The 8969-nt window shown below is 44.5% G+C and overlaps 1 long non-coding RNA gene across 1 annotated transcript; it reads right to left on the reverse strand.

Annotated features, from left to right (window-relative positions):
* Positions 1 to 4667: 4667 nt before the first annotated feature.
* On the reverse strand, positions 4668 to 6625 carry LOC130542517 (uncharacterized). Its single transcript, XR_008957138.1, has 3 exons — positions 6448 to 6625; positions 5692 to 5754; positions 4668 to 4923 (listed from the first exon to the last, which is right to left on the reverse strand). It is a non-coding gene; the product is annotated as an uncharacterized LOC130542517 (long non-coding RNA).
* Positions 6626 to 8969: the final 2344 nt, after the last annotated feature.

Raw genomic sequence — 8969 nt, forward strand, 5'->3', positions numbered from 1 at the left:
AAGGCAGATGCTTAACCGACTGAGCCACCCAGGCGTCCTGTATTTCTCTTAACATTTTAATCCTTTCCTCTACCACCTGCCAAGACATTTATGGTATTTTGATTTCCCTTAGCATGGGTCATCACTTTTACCATGCTTCATAGAAGCCTTCTTACTAGCAAGTTTGCACCATTTCCTGGGGGCTTTCTCAGGGTGTAAATTTTATACTTTGGGAGAGCCCACACAAATTGTTATCTAATCTCATGTTCTATCCCCCTTTAATCAAATGCCCTCAGAATCTATTCCCACATGTATTCCCCAACCTCCTGCAGGCTGTGCTGGTTCGATCTTTTTGCTCCTTTGGGATCTGGTTTCTTTCCTTCCTTATCATGCCTAGCATGTCCCCAGCTGGGTTATGCTGCCCCTTAACCCTAGTTATAGATTTAGTGGATAGGAGGGTAGGTGGGGGCAGATCCTGAGCAGTGACGTGTTGTTTTGCCGAGAGCCCTTGGCATTGTCTCAAACAAGGGGAATATGCAGCTCTTAGTAGGGAAGGGTAGTTCGCTTCTCTCTCTCTGACAAGCAGGCTCAGAGTCAAGAGAAATCTGGGAATTCAAGATTTTGGGGGGTATCAACTCAGATGTCCCCATTGCATGTGCCAGGGTCTCATTCTTTCCCACCCACGGTGCGTCTCTAGCATCGCAGACCTAGTTTAGTTGGCTGTTCGGAGCTTGGCTACGTGATGATTTAGCTCCATCTGGTCTTCAGGTTTCTCTGCTGTCCTACTGCAGGTGATGAAAGCCTCTTGCTATGAAAGAGGCCTTCTGGCTCTCACACTTGGCTTTCAGCTGCCGGCTAGTCAGTCTCTCGGCTTTTTTATTTCTTCGCCTGAAGTTTCAGTGGAGCTAAACAATAACCATTCAATCCCCTTGTAGTTACTCTTTCCTCCATGCAGTGCACCAGCTCATCCTTTCCCTTTCACTGGTATACTATCCCAATTCACCACTGGTGAAAGTCTTAACAACTGGGCTACTACCTTGTGCCAGGGGTGATCTGCACTCCACAGTGACAAGGTCCTCCTACCAGCTGAGTGGCGAGTGATCCAGATCCAAAAGTCTATTTTATTGTCTGCTTTCTCAGACCTCTCCTGGCTCCAACACGGCAGTGTGGGTTTCCTAGGACGCAGACTCTGAAGCGGACTTCGGTGTTCAGCATAATTATTGGGGAGAGCTCTTGGGATCAACATCTGTGGATGGGAGGGGAAGCAAACAGGGTTGGGCAGAGGAAGACGTTGATCTGAGCTGCAGGTTGATAGCCTCAGCTAACCCCACTGGGAGCTCTGGGGTGGATATGGCCCATCAGGGTCGTCTCGCACAGGGCCAAAATAGCCAGGCCTTTCTCTCCTTGCCATGAGCAGCCACTGAATTTGGGCCACCTGGGAAAAGGGGCATCTCTTGGGCAAGGTGGCTCTCTGCAGATGAAGCCGACTCGGAAGGAAATGACAGCTGACAGCTGTGTGCTGACCACAGTGCCCACAGCTGGGCAGTAAGTCCTTCCTTGAAGGGCTTCTAGTCCATGCAGTTCAATGTCTGCCACAGATATCACGTCAGGTTACTCTCAAATTGTTCAGGTTAAAAAAAAAAAGTTCATTATGCTATATGCACAATTTCTCTGTAAGTTTAATTTAAAAGAAGCAAAAAAAATACTTTCAAAATAAAATCTTTTTTTTAGAAAATGGACATACTTCTATAAATTAAATATGACTAAAGAAACACCCCTATTGGGGCGCCTGGGTGGCACAGCGGTTAAGCGTCTGCCTTCGGCTCAGGGCGTGATCCCGGCGTTATGGGTTCGAGCCCCACATCAGGCTCCTCCACTATGAGCCTGCTTCTTCCTCTCCCACTCCCCCTGCTTGTGTTCCCTCTCTCGCTGGCTGTCTCTATCTCTGTCGAATAAATAAATAAAATCTTTAAAAAAAAAAAAAAAGAAACACCCCTATTGCTGATACAAAGAAAGGAAAATGACCAATTATACCTAAAGTTTAAAAAATAACAAAAATAAAAAATAGAAATTAAAAAAAAAAACAAGCAAGGGGAATGATGTTGAAAGACAAAAATTCATTTGAATGAGTAAAACACAGATCACCAAAAGAGCTGGTGGGAAATCGGGCTGAAAGGCAAGTTGAGGCTTCATCCTTGCTGACACGACGCACTTCAGACTAGGGCAAGAACAGAAAATGCCTGTTTCATCACAGCTAGCCTGGTCTTTAATTTTACCTCACCTCTTCTGAATAGGTAAAGTCTTTTCCAGATTACCTTTAATAGCTACTGTTTCCTATTTTCATCTTCCTTTTGTCCCCTCCCTGTCCAAGGCCATCATGGAACTTGGAATGTGAAGATGTGAGTCTTTGCTCAGCTTCCCCAAACCGGGATGAAAATTATTTTTAGGATGAATCTCTGAGTCACAGGGGGAGGAGGGAAAGAACCATTTTAATCTCTTCCTTTCCCCTCCTTCATAACCTGCTGTACAGCTAAATCATTTTAAAATTTTGTCTTTTTCCCTCTTCTCCAACAATCATTTGCCTTTTATTTCTTCCTTTGGAAACAGTATCTATCAATCTTCATCAGAAGCTTCTAAAAATGGGGGCGCCTGGGTGGCACAGCGGTTAAGCGTCTGCCTTCGGCTCAGGGCGTGATCCCGGCGTTACGGGATCGAGCCCCACGTCAGGCTCTTCCACTATGAGCCTGCTTCTTCCTCTCCCACTCCCCCTGCTTGTGTTCCCTCTCTCGCTGGCTGTCTCTATCTCTGTCGAATAAATAAATAAAATCTTTAAAAAAAAAAAAAAAAGAAGCTTCTAAAAATGGAAGACATTTGTCTTTGCTGAATGGACCACAGGCTAAATTAAAGGAGATTGCCTTAAGCTACTTTCATGTAAGTAAATTTATTTATTGTAATACTGATTGTTGGGATCTGAGAGGTTGGATACAGTTACTCCTCATGCCCTCTTCACTGTTCCCTCTGCTGAACCTCCGCTGGGCTTTGCCTTCTGTCTCTCCTAGCCTCAGAGCAGGAGAAGGCATTCTCGCTTTCTGTGGGGAGGTGCAGGCAGAGATCGTGCTCTGGCCGTCCACCTTTGCAGCAACAGGCTTGAGCACGTCTCCTGCTTCCCTATTTGACCACATTCCTTTGAGAGACAAATAAGCATGGAAACAGTGAACATTGCACTTTTTAAAAAGTTTCTACCAATTTACACAATAAACAATGGGGAAAAAATCTCAGCCAACTGAGTTACCAAGAAAGTGGGGAGAAAGTCCTATCTTGGATAAAAGTAGGCACTTGAAGAATATCTGTGGAATGAATTGAACGAAAGAAGAGAGAACTTCAGGAAACCATGTTTTAACCAGGCAAGCTTCTGGATGAAAATATTAATAACACCCCTTACTTATGCGGTTGTTCAGCATTTTCAGAGTGCTTTCATGCACATTATTTCAGGTGATCCTGGGAACAATCCTGGAGGGAGGTGAGGCGGGTATTACTGATACGTTTAAAAAAAAACAACAAGATTCGATGATTTGCCTGAAGCTAGCAACTAATAATTGGCAGAACTGGGGCCGGTACTCAGGTCTGCTTTCTACTGTTGGTGCCTGGACACCAGACGGATTCTTCAGATTTCAGAGTGGAGCCCTCAGGGATTACTGCTGGGGGACTTGTCATATTTAAAACTTGCAGGGACTGCTTGGAAGTAGGCTCATATAAAAAAAGTCGCTGGGCTGAGATGTCCTTAGGCTCTCCAGAGTAGTAAATACCAAGCAGAAGGATCTAAATTGAAGAAAAGACCAATTGCACAAAGCTATGTGAGTGGACAAAAGCATGGCAAATGAGTTTCATTCTGTACTAATTTTGGACAATGTATTTAGGGTTGTTAGTCTGAAGCACACTTAAAAGAAGATGAGTTTGGAGCTATGTTTTTTTTTTTAAAGATTTTATTTATTTATTCGACAAAGAGACAGCCAGCGAGAGAGGGAACACAGCAGGAGGAGTGGGAGAGGAAGAAGCAGGCTCATAGCGGAGGAGCCCAATGTGGGGCTCGATCCCAGAACGCCAGGATCACGCCCTGAGCCGAAGGCAGACGCCTAACCGCTGCGCCACCCAGGCGCCCCTGGGGCTATGTTTTATTTCAAGAAAGAGAACCGTGAGGGGCCCCTGGCTGGCTCCGTTGGTAGAGCTTGCAACTCCTGATCTCAGGGATCATAAGTTTGAGCCCACACTGGGCGTGGAGCTTACTTAAAAAAAGAGAGAGAGAGAAACAGAACCATAAGTTATTGTTGACTGTTGCTTAAAGGCATCTAAAATGCTAGGTCTTGTTGCTAAGAATGTGGAAAATAAAACTGAAAGCATGGTTTTATCTTACATTCGACAAAATGATAATGAAGCTATACCCGGAATCATGCACCGAATTCTGCCCCAAAACTTTAAAAAAAAAAGAGCCTAGTAGATACATGAGGTCATCGTAAAGGGCCACGAAAATAATCAGATAGCGTTCCAAGAAGACAGTTGCTTAAAAAAAAAAAGAAGTCTTAAGTGGATATTTGGAGAACATCCTTACCTTTCTGAAGTTTATGTCATAGAGAGCAACTAGAATATTCAAAAACACTTCATTTTCTACAAACATTTATTGAGAGAACATGATATTCAGGCATTAGCTCAACATTCGAGTTTACAATGAATAAAACACAGAAGTTCATAACCATTGTCAGAGAATACCGGACTGGCTGGATCTTTAGTCCGGATGAGCACAGCTTTTCTTGTGTTCTTAGTGCATTGACATTCGGTTTGGGTACTCAGTCTCTTGGGTCTGGTAGGCGTGTGCTGGTTCCCGAGACCAATCACCCCTGGTGAACCTGCAGTCAAGTTGTTTGAGCTACAAATCTGCAGGATTGGACTCTTCATACGTGGAGAGGAGAAAGTGAAGTTATTACTTTCATTCATTCATTCATTCATTCATTCATTCATTCTTAGCATGCTGTCTGTGAGCAGGGGGAGGGGCTGAGGGAGAGGGAGCGAGAGAATCTTAAGCAGACGTGGAGCCCTATCTCACGACCCTGAGATCATGACCTGAGCCAAATTAAGAGTCAGAGGCTTAACTGACTGAGCCACTCAGGCGCCCTATGAAGTTATTACTTTTAATAACCTTCTTGTTAATGTTTAGTTGTTTACGTAAGTCTTACAGACACCATCCTCCTCTGTGGTTAGCATTTCTGAGCTAGGAAAGGTACAGACAGCCCCTGCAAGATCAAGATATGTTCCCAAAAGTCGACTTCTAACTTGGTTGTTTGAAACTGAAAATGCATTTTCCCCAGAGAAACAATGTGACACACCAGGGTCAGGCTCTCAGGCCCCTCTTAGGAGCCCATTAGCACATATGCAGCTCTACCAGAGGATGAGAACTGTGTGACCACAACATTGTTTCTATGAGGAAAATGTGCGCCAGCAGCGGAAGAAGGTCTTCCTTCCTCCCTCACTTCCTACCTCCATGAGTAATGAAGCCACTGTGTTTACTACAGGAAATGCAGCTCCTAGTGTGGGTGGCTGGGCACTGTGGCGGCCTTGCATGCTTTACCCACTGGCCAGAGATAGTCTCTCACCTCTCCTGCCCTAAGCCTGTCAGTGAGGGGAGTGGGGGGAAAGGTGGGAAGTCTTTCCGCAACTCACCTTTTTCAGACTAGGGCTGTTGGGATTCTTTTGAGGGGTTCAAAGCCATAATTCCTGGGGCCTCTTGTTCAAAAAGAAAAAAAAAATGCAGCTAAAAGTACTAAAACAGAAAGCTTTTTTCCTTTCTTCTGGTCTCTCTCTCTCTCCACTTGTCCTGGTGTTTTTAATTTAGATAGACAATTTTATTTTTATTTTATTACAACTATATTTTTTATTTATTAATTTTTATTTTATTACAACTATATAATATCATTCCAAGTAAGGAAATATTTTGTTACTAGCCTGAGTTTCATAGTTAATTTTTCTATTGTACAACGCCAGTTTGAAATACGAGAGCATTTACCTCCTATGTTAAATCACCGAAATGACACAATTTCTGTTCTGTGGTTCATACATGCGTATGCATTTTCTTCTTACTAGAGCAGTGGGAACACTGCAGAAAACGAACTTAACCATTACTATTTCACTTCGTGATACACACACATTCCACCAACACTGCCTACCTTTACCACACTGAGGAATAAGAAAGGACTGAAAGGAAACAAATGTTTTCAGCGTAGGTCGTTGGCTAATACAGGGAAGGAACACAAGAAAGAAAGGGTATGATAGGGTTCCTCAGTCTTTTGTGTTTCTTAGAATGCCATTGCCTTGTTTCTGCGTTCAAAGCAAGTTCTGGTTTCAGTGGAAAGCATGGCCTTTCAGAGCTATCAGCACCCCCACTTACTCAGCTGTAGGCATAGCACACCTTGTACTTACTTGCTTGGTTTCGCTGAGCTCCAGCACATTGTGGGTCTACCAGAGCTCTGTGCTCTTGGGGCACCGAGAACGCTATATGTGAATGGGGCGGCAAGGAACAGCGGTCTTGCATATCGTGTCTTCTCTTGCCCAGATGCCTGCTCCATTATCTCACCAACTGCACTACAAAGCATGAGTTCAAAGATAAAATTGTTAGGAATTCCAAGGTGGCAGCAATAGAGTATTAAACCAAGCATGGGGTCTTTCTTTTTTTTTTTTTAAGATTTTATTTATTTATTCGACAGAGATAGAGACAGCCAGCGAGAGAGGGAACACAAGCAGGGGGAGTGGGAGAGGAAGAAGCAGGCTCACAGCGGAGGAGCCTGATGTGGGGCTCGATCCCATAATGCCAGGATCACGCCCTGAGCCGAAGGCAGACGCTTAACCGCTGTGCCACCCAGGCGCCCCGCATGGGGTCTTTCTGAATGTGGGGTTCTGTATAATGCCCTGGGTATGGGAAGGGTGGGGGAGGGGGGAGGAGGCCTGTGGCAGCCTAGGGTGGGCATTCACCAAGATAGAGCTACCCAGGGTGGGCAGATGCATCTTAGGCCTCCTGAGGGCCTGGGCATTTTCCTTTCAGGACACCACACCTAGGGTATTGTTAGACACCGTAACGGCTTCAGTCAAGACCCCAGGGGTGGGCACTGACCTCTAAGGATGATGACATTTTTGGGAAAGGGTATTCCAGTAGTGGCAACGACCAGTTGGCAAAATATTAGTCAAACAGAAGCTGAGAGACAGGACTGTGGAAGGCAGACCTACTAAACCATATTATAAACTAGTTGATAACTTGAGTACTAAGAATGATCAATGTAAACAAATCTTCCACACAAGATTACTTAGAGTTACAGATAGTGATTCCCTTCTTCCCCAAGTGACAGATAGCTCGTCTATTTTGGAGTGCAAAAGGGAAGAGAATGACCTTGTAGAGTGGAAGCTGCGTTGTTCCCACAGTTCAAAATATTCATCACTCCCTGTGGATGGGCTGAAGGACATCATGTCTATTCTTTCCTTTTATTTACAGTAGTCACGTGGCACAAGCCTGGATTGTTCTCAAAATTACTCCAATAGGTATTTCCCAGTACATTTGTTTAGTTACATAACCATTATTCCAGAAGTGTACAGATCCTTGTTTCAGAAGGCAATTTTATTACACAGAAAGCCTGGCTTTGTCTACAAAATTTAAGTAGCTTACTGCAGCTTTTCTACAAAATCCCATGTATCATAGCCTGAGAGAATGATAAAATGTTTATGAAGTCTTTACCTGGAACAGGCTATTTGGTGGGAACTTGATAAATGACACTATTACCATCCTCCTGAGGGGAAAGCTCTTTGTTGTCCCACCAAGTGAAATGGGGGGTCTCTGATTTTCATTTATAGGGGTCTCCCACTGCAAAAGAGCATTCAACGGATCTGCCTCTTGATGAACTTTACATTCAGCTTCAATTGATTTTGACTGAAAACATTCTCCATAATTTTTTTAAACTGAAATCTATTTATTTATTTGAAAAAGAGAGAGTGCGTGCATGTGCAGGGGTGGGGGGAGGGGCAGAGGGAGAGAATCTTTAAGCAGACTCCCTGCTGAGCACAAAGACAGATGCGGTGCTTGAGCTCATGAACCATGAGATCGTGACCTGAGCCGAAACCAAAAGCTAGATGCTTAACCCACTGAGCCACCCAGGTGCCCCCCCTTCATATTTTTTTTTTTTAAGATTTTATTTATTTGACAGAGACAGAGACAGCCAGCGAGAGAGGGAACACAAGCAGGGGGAGTGGGAGAGGAAGAAGCAGGCTCACAGCAGAGGAGCCTGATGTGGGGCTCGATCCCAGAACGCCGGGATCACGCCCTGAGCTGAAGGCAGACGCTTAACCGCTGTGCCACCCAGGCGCCCCCATATTTTTTTTTTAAGATTTATTTATTTTAGAGAGACAGAGAGAGAGTGCACGTGTGTGCGTGTGCACAGGGGAAGGGGCAGAAGGAGAGACTCTCAAGCAGACTCCCTGCTGAGCGTGGAGCCCCCTGCAGGGCCTGAACCCACCACCCAGGAGACGAAGACCTGAGCCAAAACCAAGAGTTGGCCTCTTAACAGAGCCACTCGGGTACCCGCCCTTCATAATTTTAACTACAGTCAATTCACAGATTCACAGATTCTGTGTGCAAGTTTGACTGCTTGTTTCAATTTATTTGTCCCAAAGAGTCTGCAGATGTCAATCCATTAAGAACACAAGAAAAGCAAAATCAATAGTCAGCATTTTCACAGTCGTTTGCTGACATGCACAGAGTGGTGAAAAATTTGTTGTCCTATGTGTATGTTCCCACTGAGGTTGAACGAGGCAGTACTCTGCCTTCTTGTTTCAACTCACATGCTAGAAACAAAGGTCTTTTCCATGGTCTATTTAGTGCCATGTTTTTTTGCCCTTTTTTCTTCTTTGTTGGTGATTTAGCTATTTAAAATGGCCTCCAAGCATAATATTGATGTGGT

The sequence above is a fragment of the Ursus arctos genome, unplaced genomic scaffold (assembly GCF_023065955.2).
Source record: "Ursus arctos isolate Adak ecotype North America unplaced genomic scaffold, UrsArc2.0 scaffold_36, whole genome shotgun sequence".
NCBI lineage: Eukaryota > Metazoa > Chordata > Mammalia > Carnivora > Ursidae > Ursus > Ursus arctos.